This window comes from Mobula birostris, chromosome X (assembly GCF_030028105.1).
Source record: "Mobula birostris isolate sMobBir1 chromosome X, sMobBir1.hap1, whole genome shotgun sequence".
NCBI lineage: Eukaryota > Metazoa > Chordata > Chondrichthyes > Myliobatiformes > Myliobatidae > Mobula > Mobula birostris.
Window position 1 is genome coordinate 27,440,692 of NC_092402.1, and position 22,239 is coordinate 27,462,930.

The following is a 22,239-nucleotide window of genomic DNA, read 5'->3' on the forward strand; positions in this document are numbered from 1 at the left end:
GGGCAGGAATAGGATGATAGTACAGATGAATGAGTATCTGAAGCAGAGGTGCAGGGAACAACATTTGGGATCTCTTCTGGAGAAGGTACAACCTGTTAAAAAAGGGCAGGTTACATCTCAACCTGAGATGGACCAATATCGTTGTGGACAGGTTTGCTAGAGCTGCTGAAGATGGTTTGAAGTAATTTGGCAGGGGATGAGAACTGGAGTGATAGGGCTGAAGATGGGGCAGTTGGTATACAATAAGATGCAGTGTGTAGTGAAACTGTGAGGAAGGACAGGCAGATTACAGGGCAATATTGCAGTCAGTGAGATGAGTTGAAGTGTAACATGGCAAAATTAAAAAGGGTGATGAATACAGAACTGTAGGTGTTTTATTTGAATGCACACAGTATACTGAATAAAGTAGATAAACTTATAGCACAGTTAGAGATTGGCAGATATGAGGTTGTGGATCACTGATTCTTGAAACTTCAGCGAAAACATGTCCCACTAAGAAAAGTGCTAATTCCGTTGAAAATGAATAATATTTTCTTATTTAAAATAATCAGGGTTGATCATCTGAGGGTCTTTTGCACAAATGCAGCATTTTTTCATATGTTTGTTTTTAATTTTATAAATTATATGATTATATGATAGCCCAGAACCCACAAAATCAGTTGTCCTCAGACAAGAGATTATCATTTCAATTTGATAAAAGAACTGTGAACAAATCATTTAAAATGTACAATATATATGCTAGATGAAAGAGTAGAGTGAAAAACCTCTAAAACTAAAAGCAGTGAATTTTCTACAATATTTATCTTATTTTGTGGTTGCTCAAAATGTGTCCCAAGTTTTTGTCGGCACCGTCAGATATTTATTTAAAAAAAACAATAAAATCAGGCAACCACATGGTCAACTATATTCCTGAGGACCCCCTTTACACCCTCCACATCTGTTAAATGCAACAAGGTCAAACAAGTTTCTGTAAGTTTGCTATTTTTTTCAATAATTTTTACATATTTATTGATGTTGCTACTGTCACAATCATGATGTGTCAACACTTCCTCTTTTGTATAGAAAGAACTATTTTAAATTATGACATAAATGTATGCATTTTCAGTAGAGGCCAGAGACAGCTAGCAACAGAGGGAAAGCAAGATGGCTCCTGTATACAACTCATATATGTCATGTAAAAAAAAAGTGTGTTTTCGTCACTACTGTCGGGCGTCAACGCCGTCAGGTAACACATGGTTTGACGGTGTTGACAAAAACATCCAAATCATCCTCAATGGAGGCTTGAATATAATTTATGATCACAATAAATAGTAATATAGCTTGTAATGTTTCATTAACCCTTTTATTTATAATATATACACACATAGGTCTACAATATTTCCTTACTATATGTATCCCCAGTGACTAAAACCATAAATGAATTCAGTTGCACCATTTCATAATCATTTTATAAAATTTCACCAAATTAAACATAATTAAATTCATAGTAATTTTGCACAATTTCATAGTAATTCCATTAAATTCTGACCTTCCTTTTATGTATTTTAGGAAGTTATAGCTAGGCAGCAGCTATCAGTGGAGGAGCAAAGGCGAAGAAACAGGGAATACCAAAGAAAGCGGAGAGAGAAAATATATAGTGAGCCAGAATTAAAGGAGGAATACCTGAGAAAGGAAAGGCAAAGATGGAAGAAGAGAGTAGAGGATGGGAAGATAAAAACTATCAGTGATTTGAATGAAAGGGAAAAGAGGAGGAAGAGAAAGGCGTGGAGACTCAGACAGCAAGAGTCAAGAGAGCGTAAGAGAAAGGGCTCAGCACACCCAGAAAGTCCACCAGGTAGTGCATTGGATCAGACTATACAGAAGCCAGCTCACAGAAGGCAGTCTAGCAGGGGAAAGGGAAAGAAAGAAAACAAGAGCAAGATACTTGACAGGGATGAAGGCTTTGAAAAATAAACTTCAAGAGATAATAAAAGATAGGAACAAACTGTAAAAGGTTTGGCGACAAGAGCAAACTATAACCATATAACAATTACAGCATGGAAACAGGCCATCTCGGCCCTTCTGGTCCGTGCTGAACTCCTCTCACCTAGTCCCACCGACCTGCACTCAGTCCATAACCCTCCATTCCTTTCCTGTCCATATATCTATCCAATTTCACTTTAAACGACAACATGGAACCTGCCCCAACCACTTCTGCTGGAAGCTCGTTCCACACAGCTACCACTCTGAGTAAAGAAATTCCCCCTCATGTTACCCCTAAACTTTTGTGCTTTAACTCTCAACTCATGTCCTCTTGTTTGAATCTCCCCCACTCTCAATGGAAAAAGCCTATCTACATCAACTCTATCAATCCCCCCCATTATTTTAAATACCTCTATCAAGTCCCCCCTCAACCTTCTACGCTCCAAAGAATAAAGACCTAACTTGTTCAACCTTTCTCTGTAACTTAGGAGATGAAACCCAGGAAACATTTTAGTAATCTCCTCTGTACTCTCTCAATTTTATTGACACCTTCCCTATAATTCGGTGACCAGAACTGTACACAATACTCCAAATTTGGCCTTACCAATGCCTTATACAATTTCAACATTACATCCCAACTCCTATACTCAATGCTCTGATTTATGAAGGCCAGCATACCAAAAGCTTTCTTCGCCACCCTATCCACATGAGATTCCACCTTCAGGGAACTATGCACCATTATTCCTAGATCCCTCTGTTCTACTGCATTCTTCAATGCCCTACCATTTATCATGTATGTCCTATTTTGATTTGTCGTACCAAAATGTAGCACCTCAAACTAGAAATAAAAAAACACAAATCACTAAGAGAAAGAAGAGCAGATGCAACAGGGAAGCAAAATCTTCCATGAGATGGTTGGGAGAAGCCTTTGCAGTACTCATCTCTATCATATTGCTGAAGGTGACATGCAGACATATGATGCACTCCTTTCTCAACCACTAAAACCTGTACCAGCAACGAGGAAAATCCATCAGGTCATACCTTACGGAAACAGCAACCATTGCAGATCATTGTCATGTATCTGCAGTGAGCCACAGATGTGCCAGTGTTACAGCCCAACAACATTTCAGTTGACTGAAAATACACATGCCAGGGTACAGGCTGAGGAGAATGATGACCCTACCACAATGGGAAAGAACAGAGGCTCTTTGGCAATGCTGATGGAGGAAATGGAGCAGGAACCCCAGAGTGGTCCTGAGGAGACTACGACAGATATATCTGCTGGTGTCATTAATTGTGGAGATTAGCTTGCAGTCACTTATGACCAAATTTGGTGGTTAGCAAAGGCTGTCACTGTGGATGCTCATCATCAAGATGTTGAAGTGGAGTTTTTCCACCCTCGTGGGCCCAACACGCGCTTCCATCCAAAACCAGGTGGAAAGGATATGTGCTTCGTACCAGTTGAAGATATTCTGGTCAAACTGATGGAGCCATCATCACCGGGTCGTGCAAGCAGGACGAGGGAGATTACCACCTGTTTGCTGAAGTCATGAACTTCATAGATGGGGAGCATATTAATTGTCTACTTCCTGATAAAGCTGACTGAACGTTTTCGAAGATTTTCAAGCCCAGAAATGGATAGAATTTTTTTTAAGTTCCTGGTGTGTTTTCTGATGTTTATGCTTAAACATTGCAGTTGTACTGTAGTTTTCATTTTGCTGTTTACAGTTGTTGTTAATATTTACAGCAGGATAAAATGTACATGACAAATTGTTATTTGTTGTACCAGATTGTTAAATAAAGTTGTTAAGCAAGGAAGCATTGACTTGAGTGGTGGAAAGGTTGGAATTGTTTGTTGTAATTAGGCCACTGCCACCACATTTGTTTTAAATTAATATGCTTACAATCTGTTCCTCCAAAACAGTTGATTTATTAAAGTAATTGTCTCTTTAAAATTAAAAGTGTGTTTTTATGTCCAAAATTGTTATTTTGTATACTTAATGCTAATGTTAAAGTTGCATGATGTAAGAGTTTTTAAAGGAGTACACGTGAAATAGCATAAAAAATGAACAAAAGTGAATATTCAACATTTAACAGCATATATGTGTACCTATGGTGTAGACACAATGATTTAAAAGCTCTAAATCTATATAAGACTAAATAAATAGGAATAATTAGCTTTTTATTGTGTCTGGCTGTGTTGACAAAAACTAAGTAATGACAGGAAAAACACATATTTTATGAAAAAATTACAAAATCAGGAGGTTGCATCAAAATATTGCTTGATTGCCGAGACCTTGTTCTATAAACATATACGTTTAGATTTTTTAACATTTAAAAATTTTTCTTTTCAAAATTAAAACCTGTTTGATCCAAATTCTCAAGAATCAGTGGGATATCACTGAGTCATGACTGAAAGTAGATCATAGTTGGGAGCTTAACATCCAAGGATACACCTTGTTTTGAAAGGAGAGGCAGGTAGGCAGAGGGGGTGGTGTGGCTTTGTTGGTCAAAAATGAAATCAAATCCTAACAAAAAAGTGGCATAGGATCAAAAGATGTAGAATCCTTGTGGATTTTAGATTTTATTATTGGGCAATTAATATTCGATACTTAAAATTTTGGTTACGAGATTTGGATGCAACTTCAAGTCCACATTAGGTAAATCTTGAATGTAATTCAGATTGATTCCTGGGATGGCAGGACTTTCATATGATGAAAGACTGGATTGGCTAGGCTTATACTCTCTGGAATTTAGAAGATTGAGGGGGGATCTGATTGAAACGTATAAAATTCTAAAGGGATTGGACAGGCTAGATGTAGAAAGATTGTTCCCGATGTTGGGGAAGTCCAGAACGAGGGGTCATAGTTTGAGGATAAAGGGGAAGCCTTTTAGGATCGAGATGAGGAAAAACTTCTTCACACAGAGAGTGGTAAATCTGTGGAATTCCCTGCTATATTTAAGAGGGAGTTAGATATGGCCCTTGTGGCTAAAGGGATCGGGGGTATGGAGGGAAAGCATGATCATACTGAATGGCGGTGCAGGCTCGAAGGGCCAAATGGCCTACTCCTGCACCTATTTTCTATGTTTCTATTACAAGGGTTTTCTTTGGGTTCGGTTTTAGGAACTTCGTTTCCTTTCACTTTTTCTAAACTGTATAAACAAATGAATAATCCAATAGTTAAGCATACTTTACGCATATGGTTTCAATTCCGAAAATGTTTTGGGTTGAATCAATTTATTTTAGCAAGTCCTATTATATCTAATTTCCTTTTTCAACCTTCCACTATGGATCAAGCTTACTTTGATTGGAAAATCAAAGGTATAGTACAATTTCATGATTTATTTTTGGATAACTGTTTTATGTCTTTTGATCAACTTTCTAATAAATATAATTTACCCAGATCTCACTTTTTTAGATACCTACAGGTTAGAAACTTTTTAATTACTGTTTCTCCTAATTTTCCACACTTATATCCAATGGATATTTTGGAAAAAAATTTAGATTTAAATCTCTCTCAGAAAAATGTTATAGCAATTATTTATAATATAATTATGAATTTATGTCCTGATGTATCTAATAAAATTAAAACTGATTGGGAAAGAGAACTTAAGATTATTATACTGATTGAAAAATGAGAAAAAATTCTTCAATTAGTTAATTTATCCTCTATATGTGCTAAACATGTGTTGAGACAGTTTAAAGTAGTGCACAGGGCTCATATGTCCAAAGATAAACTATCTCGTTATTACTCTTATATAAATCCTATATGTGATAGATGTCACTCCGAGATAGCTTCTTTGACTCACATGTTTTGATCATGTCCTTTGTTGGAAAAATATTGGGAAGATATTTTTCATATTATTTCAACGGTTTTGAATATAGACTTACAACCTCACCCAATTACTGCTATTTTTGGGCTACCAATGATAGAATCAAATTATTTAACCTCTTCAGCTCGTCGGATGATTGCATTTCTTACTTTAATGGCTAGAAGATCCATTTTGCTGAATTGGAAAGAGATTAACCCTCCTACTATATTTCACTGGTTTTCACAAACTATGTTGTGTTTAAATTTGGAAAAAATTAGAAGTGTTGTTTATGACCCCTCCATTAAATTCGAAAAGACTTGGAGACCATTTATTCAGCATTTTCATATGATGTAATTTGACCATTTCCAAACTTGTTTTACTTTTCTGTAGTGTTGGTTGAGAGGAACAGAGTCGTCAACACTAAGGTTTTCTTCTCTCCCATTTCTTATGATGTTAAAACAACCCAGGTCTTTTTTTAGTTTTGTTGATTAATTCTGTTTAGATTAGTTTTTTTTTGAGGGTTTTTTTTGTTTTTTTTTCTTTTTTCATGATTTTTGTCCAGATTTTTTTTGTTCTGTATTATTCATCGGTATCCTATATGATTGGGAGTTTTGTTAATTAAGTACTATTTGGTTCAATAATTACTCATGTTAAGTACAACAATGTATTTCCAATAACTTTGTACTATTATTATGTTATGTTTATATTTTATGAAACTAATAAAAAGATTGAAAATGAAAAAGACAGGGAAGTCAAAGGTAACATAAAAGCAAAAGAGAGTATATAATATAGCAAATATGAGTGTGAAGTTAGTGGATTGGGAAGCTTTTGAAAACAAACAGAAGGCAATTTAAAAAAACCATTAGGAGAGAAAAGGTGAAATATGAAGGTAAGCTAGCCAATAATATAAAGGAGGATACTAAATTTTTTTTAGATATATAACGAGTAAAAGAGAGAGAAAGTAGATATTGGACCACTGGAAAATGTCTTTGGAGAAGTAGTAATGGGGGATAAGGAATTGGCAGGCAAGCTCAAAAACTATTTTGCATTAGTCTTCACTTTGAAAGGTACTAGCAGTATGCCAGAATGCTGAGAGTGTCAGGGTGTAGAAGTGAGTGTACTGTAGTTGTTATTACTAAGGAGAAGATGCTTGGGAAGCTGAAAGTTCTGAAGGTAGGTAAGTCACCTGGACCAAATGGACTATACCCCAGGGATCTGAAAAAGGTTGTTGAGCAGATTATGGAGACATTAGTAATGATCTTTCAAGTATCAGTAGATTCTGGAATGGTTCTGGAAGACTGGAAAATTGTAAATGTCATTCCACTCTTCAAGAAGAGGGGGAGGCAGGAAAAAAGGAAATTATAGGATAGTTTTCAGTGTTTAGGAAGATGGTCGAGCCCATTATTAAGGATGAGATTTCGGGATACTTGGAGGTGTATAATAAAATAGGCCAAAATCAGCATGACTTCCTTAAGGGGAAATCTAGCCTGACAAATCTATGGAATTATTTGAGGAAATATCTGGCAAGAAAGACAAAGGAGAGTCAGTGGATGTTGTTTACTTGGATTTTCATAAGGCCCTTGACAAGGTGCCATACATGAGGCTGCATTACAAGATAAGAGCCCATGGTATTACAGAAATGATACCAGCATGGATAGAAGATTGGCTGTCTGGCAGGAAGAAAAGAGTGGTAATAAAGGGGGCCCTGCCTTATGTAGCTAGATCCTGGACTTCCTGTCAGATCGCCAGCAGGTGGTAAGAGTGAGCTCCCTCACCTCCACCCCTCTGACTCTCAATACAGGAGCCCCTCAGGGCTGTGTACTGAGTCCCCTCCTTTACTTCCTGTATACCCATGACTGTATCGCCACCCACAGCTCCAATCTACTAATTAAGTTTACCGACGACACTCCATTGATTGGCCTTATCTCAAACAATAACGAAGTGCCTACAAGGAAGAAGTCATCTCTCTGACACAGTGGTGTCAAGAAAACAACTTCTCCCTCAATGTTGCAAAAACAAAGGAGCTGGTTGTGGATTACAGGAGGAATGGAGACGGGCCCCCTATTGACATCAATGGATCTGGGGTTGAGAGGGCAAACAGCTTTAAGTTCCTTGGCATCCACATCACCAAGAACCTCACGTGGTCTGTGCACACCAGCTGTGTGGTGAAAAAGGCACAACAGCACCTCTTTCACCTCAGACAGTTGAGGAAGTTTGGTTTGGGCCCCCAAATCCTAAGAACTTTTTACAGGGGCACAACTGAGAGCATCCTGACTGGCTGTATCACTGCCTGGTATGGGAACTGTACTTCCCTCAATCGCAGGATTCTGCAGAGAGTGGTGCAGACAGCCTAGCGCATCTATAGATGTGAACTTCCCATGATTCAGGACATTTACAAGGACAGGTGAGTGAAAAGGGCCCATAGGATCATTGGGAACCCAAGCCATCCCAACCACAATCTGTTCCAGCTGCTACCATCCGAGAAGTGGTACCACAGCATAAAAGCCAGGAGCAACAGGCTCTGGGACAGCTTTTTCCACCAGGCCATCAGACTGATTAATTCACACTGACTTGAGTGTACTCTATATTACATTGACTGTTCTATTTATTATAAATTATTATAAATCACTATGTCTACACATTTCACATTTTGATGGAGACAGAACATAACGATTTTTACTCCTCATGTATGTGAAGGATGTAAGAAATAAAGTCAATTCAATTCAATACTAGAAAACCAAGATTGCACTGTTCACTCATTTGTAGCCTCTCTCTATTTAGATAATAATCTACCTTTTGATTCCTTTTATTGAAGGGCAGGACTTTGCACTTCCCCACAGTAAACACCATTTGTCAGGTTTTCACCATGTTCCATGGCAGGATCTCACAACACTTAGGAGACATCTGGACAGAATAACCAATGCACGGTAGGCCATAGATCTAATGCAGGTACATGGGATTAGTGTAGCCGGGAAGAATAGGTAGCAAGGACATAGTAGACTGAAAGGCCTGTTACTAGGCTGTCTGACTCTATGACTCTATAAATTTACTTCTTAAATTTAGTTTACTGAAGTTCTGTATTTCTCTACATTGAGGAGTTCACTTCAAATTGTGACCACTTTGAAGGTCGTCTCTGTTCAGTGTGATCCTGAGATTCTGATTGCCTGCTCTTCCACTTCTGCCCTGACTTCCTCTACTGCTCTAATGAAGCTCAATAGTAACCCAAACATCTTGAAAATTTCTGTTCAGCAATTTACAGCTTTCTGCAATCAACACTGAGTTTAACCCCAACATAATAACCGCCACTGTTTTTTTATTCAAACAATTGCTGTTTTATGAGGATTCACACTCACATCTGTTCTTCCTCTAGATGCATTTAGTATGGGGTGTAGTGTGCAGTTGCTAGTGCAGCTGCCTCACATCTCCAGCAATCTCGGCTCAATCCTGAATGTGTGGAGTTTGCATGTTTTCCCTCAGACCACATGGGCTTTCCCCAGGTGTTTTACTTTTCCTCCCACATCCCATCTTAAACAGTTATTGTAAATTATCTCTAACGTGGGTGGATGACAAGTGAGAGAGAGAATGGGTTCTAGGGAAATCGGGGAGAATGGAATTGATTAATATGCCCAGAGAGCCAGCACAGACAATGGGCTGAAAGGCTTTCTTCCATAACATGTGATGGTATCGGGTTTGCTGACCACAAAATTCTAAATTCAAATGAAGATCTTAAGCACTATCCGTTATAGATAGTTACGGGTCTCCTCACTGAAGGGAAGTTATGCTGTAACTACCTACTTTTCAAAGACTAGCTCACTTCCCTGTTTATCCTCCACGATGAGTTTAGCTTCCAATACCCACTATTTGAGTGGGGGGTCCCCCTTCTCTACCAAGGAGGAGATACTTCCTGCTAACAAATGTAGTTTTAAACATAGTTCATCTATTTTAGTGATACACATTTATAATCCAGACAACATTCTTAACACACGTCTAAAACTCACAGAGGATTTCTATCTTCCAAATTACAAAAGATTTCTAAAACACAAAGGATTTCCAAAACACAGGCGCAATTCCTATAAGCTAAAAAGGCATACAGTACCAACAAGTTTCAGACAAATGAGGAATATACTCTAATCATCCTGTCTTTCTGTCATACTTCTTGCTGTTCTTTACTATTCTTAACAAGCCTGAATGCTCTCTACATTTATACTGCTTTTTTTCTGCCACTTGAGCGACTTCACACGCATGTGATATTTTTTCAGATACCTCTTTACACAAACAATTTAAAACCTTCTGGAGACGGAGTTCCCAGATTCCCACAATTAATGCTGTGAAGTTGACACTTTCAGCACACAAACCTTCCAACTATCAACAGATCAGCTATTGATGTGCTAAGTGATAGTATCAAACTGGTCTGCAAGCTTCCTTGAATCAGAATCAGGTTTATTATCACCAGCATGTGACGTGAAATTTGTTAACTTAGCAGCAGCAGTTCAATGCAGTATATAATCTAGCAGAGAGAGAGAAAAAAATAAATAAAATACAACATAATAAATAAACAGGTTAATCAGTTACATATATTGAATAGATTTTTTAAAAATGTGCAAAAACAGAAATACTGTATATTTTTAAAAAATGAGGTTGTGTCCAAAGCTTCAATGTCCATTTAGGAATCGGATAGCAGAGGGGAAGAAGCTGTTCCTGAATCGCTGAGTGTGTGCCTTCAGGCTTCTGTATCTCCTACCTGATGGTAACAGTGAGAAAAGGGCATGCCCTGGGTACTGGAGGTCCTTAATAATGGGCGCTGCCTTTCTGAGACACTGCTCTCTAAAGATGTCCTGGGTACTTTGTAAGCTAGTGCCCAGGATGGAGCTGATTAGATTTACAACCTTCTGCAGCTTCTTTCGGTCCTGTGCAGTAGCCCCTCCATACCAGACAGTGATGCAGCCTGTCAGAATGCTCTCCACGGTACAACTATAGAAGTTTTTGAGTGTATTTGTTGACATGCAAAGTCTCTATAAAATCCTAATAAAGTATAGTTATTGTCTTGCCTTCTTTATAACTACATCAATATCTTGGGACCAGGTTAGATCCTCAGAGATCTTGACGCCCAGAAACTTGAAGCTGCTCACTCTCTCCACTTCTGATCCCTCTATGAGGATTGGTATGTGTTCCTTCATCTTACCCTTCCTGAAGTCCACAATCAGCTCCTTTGTCGTACTGATGTTGAGTGCTAGGTTGTTGCTGTGACACCACTCCACTAGTTGGCATATCTCACTCCTGTATGCCCTCTCACCACCTGAGATTCTACCAACAATAGTTGTATCGTCAGCAAATTTATAGATGGTATTTGAGCTATGCCTAGCCACGCAGTCATGTGTATATAGAGAGTAGAGCAGTGGGCTAAGCACACACCCCTGAGGTGCACCAGTGTTGATCGTCAGCGAGGAGGATATGTTATCACCAATCTGCACAGACCATGGTCTGGTTAGGAAGTCGAGGATCCAATTACAGAGGGAGGTACAGAGGCCCAGGTCCTGCAACTTCTCAATCAGGATTGTGGAAATGATGGTATTAAATGCTGAGCAGCATCTTGACGTAGGTGTTTGTGTTGTCTAGGTGGTCTAAAGCCGTGTGGAGAGCTATTGAGTTTGTGGCAATAGGCAAACTCCAGTGGGTCCAGGTCCTCGCTGAGGCAGGAGTTCAGTCTAGTCATAACCAACTTCTCATGGCATTTTATCAATGTTGATGTGAGTGCTACCGAGCGATAGTTCACATGATTGAACCAAATAACTTAGCCGGCTTCTCTAATTCAAAACAGGCCAATTAACATAACCCTATTGTCTTACACTGCACTTGAGCAGTCAGCTCAGGTACTGTGGGCCAACATCCTGTGTTCTATGGGCAGTGCTGTTTGTTTGCAAAGCTGCTCTTTTAACTTCAGAATGATTATTGCTTTCTATTTGCATTAAGAACTGAAGACCGGCTCCCATTTATGAGAATAAAGTACAGTGCCTCTAAAAAGTATTCAAACCCCCCTCCCCTTGGAAATTTTCATGTTTTATTGAAAATTTTTTATTGAAAAGTTTATTTACAATATTGAATCACAGTGGATTTAATATTTTTTTACACTGATCAATCGAAAAAGACTCTTTCATGTCAAAGACCTCTACAAAGTGATCTAAATTAATTACAAATATAAAACACTAAATAATTGATTGCATAAGTATTCACCCCCTTCAAGTCAGTATTTAGTAGATGCACCTTTGGCAGCAATTACAGTCTTTAGTCTGTATGAATAGGTCTCTGTCAGCTTTGCACATCTGGACACTGCAATTTTTCCCTATTCTTCTTTACAAATTGCTCAAACTCTGTCAGATTGCATGGGGATCGTGAGTGAACAGCCCTTTTCAAGTACAGCCACAAATTCTCCCTACTCCAAGGGAAATTAACCCTATTCCAAGTGATATTCAGTAATTTGGAAATTTTCTTATATCCATCTCCTGATTTGTGCTTTTCAATAACCTTTTTGTGAAGTTCCTTGAGTGTTCTTTTGTCTTCATAGTGTAGATTTTGCCAGGATACTAACTCATCAGCAGTTGGACCTTCCAGATACATCAACACGAGGAATTCTGCAGATACAGAGGTATTTTTACTACAATCAATTGAAACACTTTGACTGCACATGGTGATCTCCATTTAACTAATTATGTGACTTCTAATATCAGTTGGCTGCACCAGTGATGATTTGGTGCGTCATATTAAAGGGGGTGACTACCATTTCTCTGTGATTTAACTTCTGTCTTCTGCAATGTAATGTGTGTAATATTGGTGTTCTAAATGGGAAATTATTGCTTTTATGCTACCACTTTAAATACAACATTAGAGTCATAGAGAGAGATATAGCACAGAAAGAGGCCTTTCAGCCCATAAATTCAGTACCTATCATCAACATTCATTTACATGAATTCTACATTTATTCTCGTCACATTCTCATCAACTCTTACTAGATTCCACCACTTAGTCATACACTGGGGGCAATTTACAGGGAGCAACTAACCCAGCAACCTGCACCTTTGTGAGAAACCCAGAGCACAATGTGGAAAAGCACATTGTTACAGGAAGAATATGCAAACGCCACACAGCCAGCACCCAAGGTAAGGATTGAACACCATTAGGTGTTTGACTATTCTTTGGATTGCAACATTATTTATAGTAGCTACCAGGGTCCGGCTGGAGGTGCTGTGAGAATAAAGAAATATGCTTGTTGAAGATCCTGAGATTTTGTGAGTATGTTCAACATTTCACACCATATTCAAACAGGGAACCCAAGTACAAAATTCCAGAGAACCTAGGTTCTAGATATTCAGCACATTTTTCTTGCAGACAGTATTGAATCTCTAGAATTCTCTAAACAAAGCATTGTGGATGCTGGACCATTGTTTTTTTTTAAAAGGAGAGGAGACGAGCCTTAGGCAAATCATCCCTGATCATATTGAACGGTGAGACAGGTTTGAAGGGCTAAGTGGCCAATTGCTGTTTCTGTTTTTTCATTTTTTTGTTTTGTCACTACATGCATAAACATTGAGTTCAATTTGTCTTCTCCTATTTCCCTGTAGTTGCTTATAGATTGTAATATCTCTAATTTTTTCCAATCTTGATGTAAGGTTACTATTACTATTGGGATGTAGTAAATAGTGAATTTGCATATATACATACATCACCAGGTGATTTATTTTCTTGGTATTGACAAAGAGATAAAGGTTGACCAAGACATGAGCTTGCTCCTTTTCTTTGTAGTGTAATCCTTTATGTCCAACTGGGAGAACAGATGAGGTCTTGATTTAACAACTCTTTCAAAGGACAGTGCTTCTGACAGTATGGTATTACCCTGGAGTACCAACCCCAGTTTGCGTCTTTGAGTGGAACTTAAACTCATGACTTTCTGACCCACAATGTAACAGTGTGACCAACTAAACATCAGCTGAGGCAGCCCTGTAAAAAAGAATATATTACCTACTGGTGGTATTAATTGCAGGTGGACAGGTGAGCTATGGTTTGTTACAGAGACAGTGAACACATACCAGCATAATACCTGGCCTATTCAACACATAACATCTTGTACTTTATGTGTTTGTTTTAATGAGCAGCAGATTGTTGCATTAAGACATTAATGGCTCTCATTATCGAGATCATTTTGTTTGAGTTATTATTTGTGAGATTTATATGGAAAATCTCAGTTCAAATGAATTCTACAAACCTCTACAAAATGCAAATTCTACATATCATGTGCACCTTCTAAGGCAACCAATAATTACAATAATACATTTTACATAATCATTAATGAACTAAAATATTCCAAAATTCTTTACAAGATTATTATTAAATCAAATTTTCACACCTGTACATTAAAAGGGCGTAATAGGACTGGTGACTGAAGGATGTAGACTTTAATAGCACCTTAGACAGACAGAGAGGGGTTTGCAGAACTTTGGGTTGATAGCTTTCGGCATTAACCTGTATGGTGGGGTGATGAGAGTAAGAAATACACATGTGATATGTGATGCAGAGTTTTGTATATATACACACAAGGTGGAAAGATAGGAAGCTAACCAGTAGGTTATTGGAGCAGTCCATAAGACCATAAGATATAGAAGCTGAATTAGGCCATTCAACCCATCAAATCTGCTCTGCATTCCATCATGGCTGATCCCGAATCCCACTCAACCCCATACACCTGCCTTCTCGCCATATCCTTTGATGCCCTGACCAATCAGGAACCAATCAACCTCCACCATCTTAAATATACCCACGGTTTTGGACTCTACCACAGTCTGTGGCAGAACATTCCACAGATTAACTACTCTTTGGCTAAAAAAATTCCTCCTTGCCTCTGTTCTAAATGGTTGCCCTCTAGTTCTGGATAGGCCCACCATAGGAAACATCCCCTGCACATCGACCCTATCTAGTCCTTTCAACATTCAGTAGGTTTCAATGAGATCCCACTCCCCCCCCCCCGCATTCTTCTAAATTCTAGTGAGTACAGGCCCGAAGCTGCCAAACTCTACTCACATTTTAGCCCCTTTACAGAAACCATGCTGACTTTGACTTATTTTATCATTAGTCTCCGAGTACCCTGAAACCTCCTCCTTAATAATAGATTTCAACACTTTCGCAACCACCGAGGTCAGGCTAAGTGGCCTATAATTTCCTTTTTTTTTTGCCTTCCTTCCTTCTTAAAGAGTGGAGTGACATTTGCAATTTTCCAGTCCTCAGGGATCATGCTAAAATCAAGTGTTTCTTGAAAGATCATGACCAATGTATCTGTTATCTCTACAGTAATCTCTCTCAGGACTCTGAGATGTAGTCCACCTGGTCCAGGTGACTTATGTACCTTAAGATCTTTCAGTTTGCCTAGCACTTTTTCCTTTGTAATAGCAATAGCACTCACTCTTGCTCCTGGACACTCACAGACCTCTGGTACACTGCCAGTGTCTTCCACAGTGAAGACTGATGCAAAGTACACATTCAGTTCATCTGCCATTTCTTTGCTCCCCCCCCCTCCTAATTACTACCTCACCAGTGTTATTTTCCAGTGGTTCAATGTCAACTCTCAACTCCCTTTTGCTCTTTATATAACTGAAAAAAACTTTTAGTATCCTGCTTTATATTATTGCCCTCATATTTAATCTTTTCCCTTCTTATAGTTTTTCAGTTGCCTTTTTTCAGATTTTAAAAGCTTCCCAACTATCCAACTTACCACTCACTTTTGCTACCTTATATGACCCTCCCTTGTCTCTTATGACGTCCTTAACTTCCCCTGTCATTGGAGAACTTCTTCTGTGGGACATATCTATCCTGCACCTTGTGAACAATTCCCAGAAACTTCAGCCACCTCTGCTCTGCCGTCATCCCAGCAAGAACATATTGAATAATACCATGAATGCGACTGTTGACAAGAGATAAACTGTGGCAGAGCCCAAGTTAGTCACTGAAATAGATCAAGTGGAAAAAAGAAATGGAGTGAATGCAATGAAAAATGGAATGAAATCAAACAAGTTAAAAGGAGATATTTAAGACAAGTTCTTCACACAGAGAGTGGTAGGTGGCTGAAATGGGTTGCTTGGGGCAGGTGGTAGAAGCAGTTATGATACTGGCAATTATGAGGCTTTTAGATAGACACATGAATATGCATGGAATGGAGAAGTATGAACAGAAGAAATTTACTTTAATTTAAGATAATGTTTGCACAGATATCATGGGCCAGAGGGCCTGTTCTTATATTGCATTAATCTATTTTCAAAAGAAATCTCAGACTTTTATTCCATAGGACCATAAGACAAAGGAGCAGAAGTTGGCCATTCGGCCCATCGAGTCTGCTCCGCCATTTTATCATGAGCTGATCCATTCTCCCATTTAGTTCCACTCCCCCGCCTTCTCACCATAACCTTTGATGCCCTGGCTACTCAGATACCTATCAATCTCTGCCTTAAATACACCCAGTGACTTGGCCTCCACTACCGCCCACGGCAACAAACTCCATAGATTCACCACCCTCTGGCTAAAAACATTTCTTCGCATCTCTGTTCTGAATGGGCGCCATTTAATCCTTAAGTCATGCCCTCTCGTACTAGACTCCCCCATCATGGGAAACAACTTTGCCACATCCACTCTGTCCATGCCTTTCAACTTTCGAAATGTTTCTATGAGGTCTCCCCTCATTCTTCTAAACTCCAAGGAATACAGTCCAAGAGTGGACAAACGTTCCTCATATGTTAACCCTCTCATTCCTGGAATCATTCTAGTGAATCTTCTCTGTACCCTCTCCAACGTCAGCACATCCTTTCTTAAATAAGGAGACCAAAACTGCCCACAGTACTCCAAGTGAGGTCTCACCAGCGCCTTATAGAGCCTCAACATCACATCCCTGCTCCTATACTCTATTCCTCTAGAAATGAATGCCAACATTGCATTCGCCTTCTTCACTACCGACTCAACCTGGAGGTTAACCTTAAGGGTATCCTGTACGAGGACTCCCAAGTCCTGTTGCATCTCAGAACTTTGAATTCTCTCCCTATTTAAATAATAGTCTGCCCATTTATTTCTTCTGCCAAAGTGCATAACCATACACTTTCCAACATTGTGTTTCATTTGCCACATCTTTGCCCATTCTCCCAATCTATCCAAGTCTCTCTGCAGGCTCTCTGTTTCCTCAGCACTACCGGCCCCTCCACCTATCTTCGTATCATCAGCAAACTTAGCTACAAAGCCATCTATTCCATAATCTGAATCGTTGATGTACAATGTAAAAAGAAGCGGCCCCAACACTGATCCCTGTGGAACACCACTGGTAACCGGCAGCCAACCAGAATAGGATCCCTTTATTCCCACTCTTTGTTTCCTGCCAATCAGCCAACGCTCTATCCACGTATGTAACTTTCCCATAATTCCATGGGCTCTTATCTTGTTAAGTAGCCTCATGTGTGGTACCTTGTCAAAGGTCTTCTGAAAATCCAAATATACAACATCCACTGCACCTCCCTTGTCTAGCCTACTGGTAGTTTCCTCAAAAAATTGTAATAGGTTTGTCAGGCAGGATCTTCCTTTAAGGAATCCATGCTGAGTTCTGCCTATCTTGTCATATGCCTCCAGGTACTCTGTAACCTCATCCTTGACAATCGACTCCAACAACTTTCCAACCACTGATATCAAGCGAACAGGTCTATAATTTCCTTTTTGCTTCCTTGCCCCCTTCTTAAGTAGCGGAGTGACATTTGCAATCTTCCAGTCCTCCGGAACCATGCCAGAATCTATCGAGTTTTGAAAGATCATCGTTAATGCCTCCGCAATCTCCACAGCTACTTCCTTCAGAACACGAGGGGGCATTCCATCTGGTCTAGGAGATTTATCTATCTTTAGACTATTCAGCTTCCTGAGTACTTTCTCTGTCGTAATTGTGACTGCGCACACTTCTTTTCCCTGCCACCTTGAGTGTCCGGTATACTGCTGATGTCTTCCTCCGTGAAGACTGATGCAAAATACTCATTCAGTTCCTCCGCCATCTCCTTATCTCCCGTTACAATTTCCCCAGCATCATTTTCTATCGGTCCTATATCTACTCTCACCTGTCTTTTACTCTTTATATACTTGAAAAAGCTTTTAGTATCCTCTTTGATATTATTTGCTAGCTTCCTTTCATAGTTAATCTTTTCCCTCTTAATGACCTTCTTAGTTTTCTTTTGTAAGCTTTTAAAAACTTCCCATTCCTCTGTCTTCCCACTAATTTTTGCTTCCTTGTTTGCCCTCTCCTTTGCTTTAACCTTGGCTTTGACTTCTCTTGTCAGCCACGATTGCATCCTTTTTCCATTCGAAATTTCTTCTTTTTTGGAATATACCTGCCTTGTACCTTCCTCACTTCTCACATAAACTCCAACCACTGCTGCTCTGCCGTCTTTCCCGCCAGTGTCCCTTTCCAGTCAATTTTGGCCAGTTCCTCTCTCATGCCACTATAATTTCCTTTACTCCACTGAAATACCGACACATCAGATTTCAGCTTCTCTTTTTCAAATTTCACAGTGAACTCAGTCATGTTATGATCACTGACTCCTAAGGGTTCCTTCACCTCAATCTCTCCAATCACCTCCGGTTCATTACACAATACCCAATCCAGTACAGCCGATCCCCTAGTGGGCTCAACAACAAGTTGCTCTAAAAAGCCATCTCCCAGACATTCTACAAATTCTCTCTCTTGAGATCCAGTGCTGACCTGATTTTCCCAATCCACTCGCATGTTAAAATCCCCCACAATTATCATAACACTGCCCTTCTGACAAGCCTTTTCTGTTTCCTGTTGTAATTTGTAGTCCACATCCCTGCAGCTGTTTGGAGGCCTATAAATAACTGCCATCAGGGTCCTTTTACCCCTGCGATTTCTTAGCTCAACCCATAAAGATTCTGCACCTTCCGATCCTATATCACCTCTTTCTGATGATTTAATATCATTTTTTACCAATAAAGCCACGCCTCCCCCTCTGCCTACCTTCCTGTCCTTCCGATACACTGTGTATCCTTGGACGTTCAGCTCCCAGAGACATGCATCCTTTAGCCACGTCTCAGTGATGACCACAATCTATTAGCATCCTCAGTTTTTTTATGCTTCTCATTCCTTCCCTCCTGAAGGTACAACATTGTGTTTCCCCCGCTGCCATTTCCTATCCAATACTCTATCCCAGGCTACCACCATAACCCCTGCCTTCTCACCATAACCTTTGATGCCCTGGCTACTCAGATACCTATCAATCTCTGCCTTAAATACACTCAATGACTTGGCCTCCACTGCCACCCGTGGCAACAAATTCCACAGATTCACCACCGTCTGGCTGAAAAAATTTCTTCACATCTCTGTTCTGAATGGGCGCCCTTCAATCCTTAAGTCATGCCCTCTCGTACTAGACTCCCCCATCATGGGAAACAACTTTGCCACGTCCACTCTGTCCATGCCTTTCAACATTTGAAATGTTTCTATGAGGTCTCCCCTCATTCTTCTAAACTCCAAGGAATACAGTCCAATAGCGGACAAATGTTCCTCATATGTTAGCCCTCTCATTCCCGGAATCATTCTAGTGAATCTTCTCTGAACCCTCTCCAACATCAGCACATCCTTTATTAAATAAGGAGCCCAAAACTGCCCGCAGTAATCCAACTGAGGTCTTACCAGTGCCTTATAAAGCCTCAACATCACATCCCTGCTCCTATACTCTATTCCTCTAGAAACGAATGCCAACATTGCATTCGCCTTCTTCTCCACTGACTCAACCTGGAGGTTAACCTTAAGGGTATCTTGCACGAGGACTCCCAAGTCCCGTTGCATCTCAGAACTTTGAATTCTCTCCCCATTTAAATAACAGTCTGCCCGTTTATTTCTTCTGCTAAAGTGCATAACCATACACTTTCCAACATTGTATTTCATTTGCCACTTCTTTGCCCATTCTCCCAATCTAGCCAAGTCTCTCTGCAGACTCTCTGTTTCCTCAGCACTACCAGCCCCTCCACCCATCTTCGTATCATCAGCAAACTTAGCCACAAAGCCATCTATTCCATTATCCAAATCGTTGATATACAATGTAAAAAGAAACGGCCCCAACACGGACCCCTGTGGGACACCACTGGTGACTGGCAGCCAACCAGAATAGGATCCCTTTATTCCTACTCTCTGTTTCCTGCCAATCAGCCAATGCTCTATCCACGTATGTAACTTTCCCGTAATTCCACGGGCTCTTATTTTGTTTAGCAGCCTCATGTGTGGCACCTTGTCAAAGGCCTTCTGAAAATCCAAATATACAACATCTACTACATCTCCCTTGTCTAGCCTACTGGTAATTTCCTCAAAAAATTGCATAGGTTCAGCTGAATTTCTAGTGGGCACAGGCCCACAGTTCAAAGCTGTCTACAATGTGGAATTTATTTGACAGCATCAGACAGGCTACACCTAGGTTTTAGCAGATGTGCAAAGTGGAAATGTTACCCAATTAAAGTTGGAAATGTTCTCCTGCAGTTGGGGGTGATGTGCAGTATTGGAAGTACGATACAGTGTATCAGATTTATGTTCCGTTAGACCTCAAAAACAACCTATTCTAATACAGCAAAACCTGCTCCCATCACCATATCTCATTTTCATTAAAAAAGTATAGTCTTGTTAACTTAAATGCTGAGTATTCTGCTCTTCCCTGCTAACATGCTCTTTTGTGTGGAAAACTGTGAAAGTCACTGTTTCCTCTCGTTCTATCCTTTACTCTTGTATAATTACAGATGTCTTTTTCAGGAGACAGAATCTGCTACTGTCTGGTCCAGGTTCTAAACGGGCCAATATTGTTGACTCAAAATCGGCTCGGAAACCTATTTGTACGACAACTCCTACATTGAAACTGAGAAAGAAGTAGACCAACACACATCAAAGTTGCTGGTGAACGCAGCAGGCTAGGCATCATCTCTAGGAAGCGGTACAGTCGACGTATCGGGCCGAGACCCTTCATCAGGACTAACTGAAAGAAGAGCAATAAGAGATTTGAAAGTGGGAGGGGGAGGGGGAGATCCAAAATGATAGGAGAAGACAGGAGGGGGAGGAATGGAGCCAAGAGCTGGACAGGTGATTGGCAAAAGGGATATGAGAGGATCATGGGACAGGAGGCCCAGGGAGAAGGAAAAAGGGGAGAGGGGGAAAAACCCAGAGGATGGGCAAGGGGTATAGTCAGAGGGACAGAGGGAGAAAAAGGAGAGAGAGAGAAACAATGTGTGTATATAAATAAATAATGGATGGGGTACTCTGCCTCTGCTTTCCGCAGGGATCGCTCCCTATGCAACTCCCTTGTCCATTCATTCCCCCCCATATCCCTCCCCACTGATCTCCCTCTTGGCACTTATCCTTGTAAGCGGAACAAGTGCTACACATGCCCTTACACTTCCTCCCTTACCACCATTCAGGGCCCCAGATATAGAAACATAGAAACATAGAAAATAGGTGCAGGAATAGGCCATTCGGCCCTTCGAGCCTGCACTGCCATTCAGTATGATTATGGCTGATCATCCAACTCAGAACCCTGTATCAGCCTTCCCTCCATACCCCCGATCCCTTTAGCCACAAGGCCCTAACTCCCTCAGTGAACTGGCCTCAACTGTTTCCTGTGGCAGAGAATTCCACAGATTCACCACTCTCTGTGTGAAGAAGTTTTTCCTAATCTCGGTCCTAAAAGGCTTCCCCTTTATCCTCAAACTGTGACCCCTCGTTCTGGACTTCCCCAACATCGCGAACAATCTTCCTGCATCTAGCCTGTCCAATCCCTTTAGGATTTTATACGTCTATCAGCATTTTCATTTGATGTAATTTGATCATTTCCAATCTTGTTTTATTTCTCTGTACTGCTGGTTGAGAGGAATGGAGTCGTCGACACTAAGGTTTTCTTCTTTCCCATTTTTAAGTTGTTAGTATTGCCCAAGTCTTTTAGTTTAGTTGACTAATCCTGTTTAGTTTTTTTTGGGGGGATGGGGTTTGTTTTTTTTCTATTTTTTTTTCTTTTTCATGATTTTTTCCAGTTTTTTTTTTGCTTTGTATTATTCATTGCTATTTTTACACGATTGGGAGCTTTGTTAATTTACACTATTTGGTCTTACAATTACTTATCTTAAGTGTAACAATATATCTCGTACTATTTGTATCATTGCTATATTTTGTTTCTATGTTATGAAATTAATAAAAAGATTGAAAAAGAAAGGATTTTATACGTTTCAATAAAATCCCCCTCAATCTCCTAAATTCCAACGGATATAAGCCTCGTAGATCCAGTCTTTCATCATATGAAAGTCCTGCCATCCCAGGAATCAATCTGGTGAACCTTCTTTGTACTCCCTCTATGGCAAGAATGTCTTTCCTCAGATTAGGGGACCAAAACTGCACACAATACTCCAGGTGTG

General features: G+C 39.9%; 1 long non-coding RNA gene across 1 annotated transcript; it reads left to right on the forward strand.

Annotated features, from left to right (window-relative positions):
* Positions 1–913: 913 nt before the first annotated feature.
* On the forward strand, positions 914–20,840 carry LOC140191769 (uncharacterized). The gene is made up of 3 exons (XR_011883916.1): positions 914–969; positions 12,338–12,418; positions 20,594–20,840. It is a non-coding gene; the product is annotated as an uncharacterized lncRNA (long non-coding RNA).
* Positions 20,841–22,239: the final 1,399 nt, after the last annotated feature.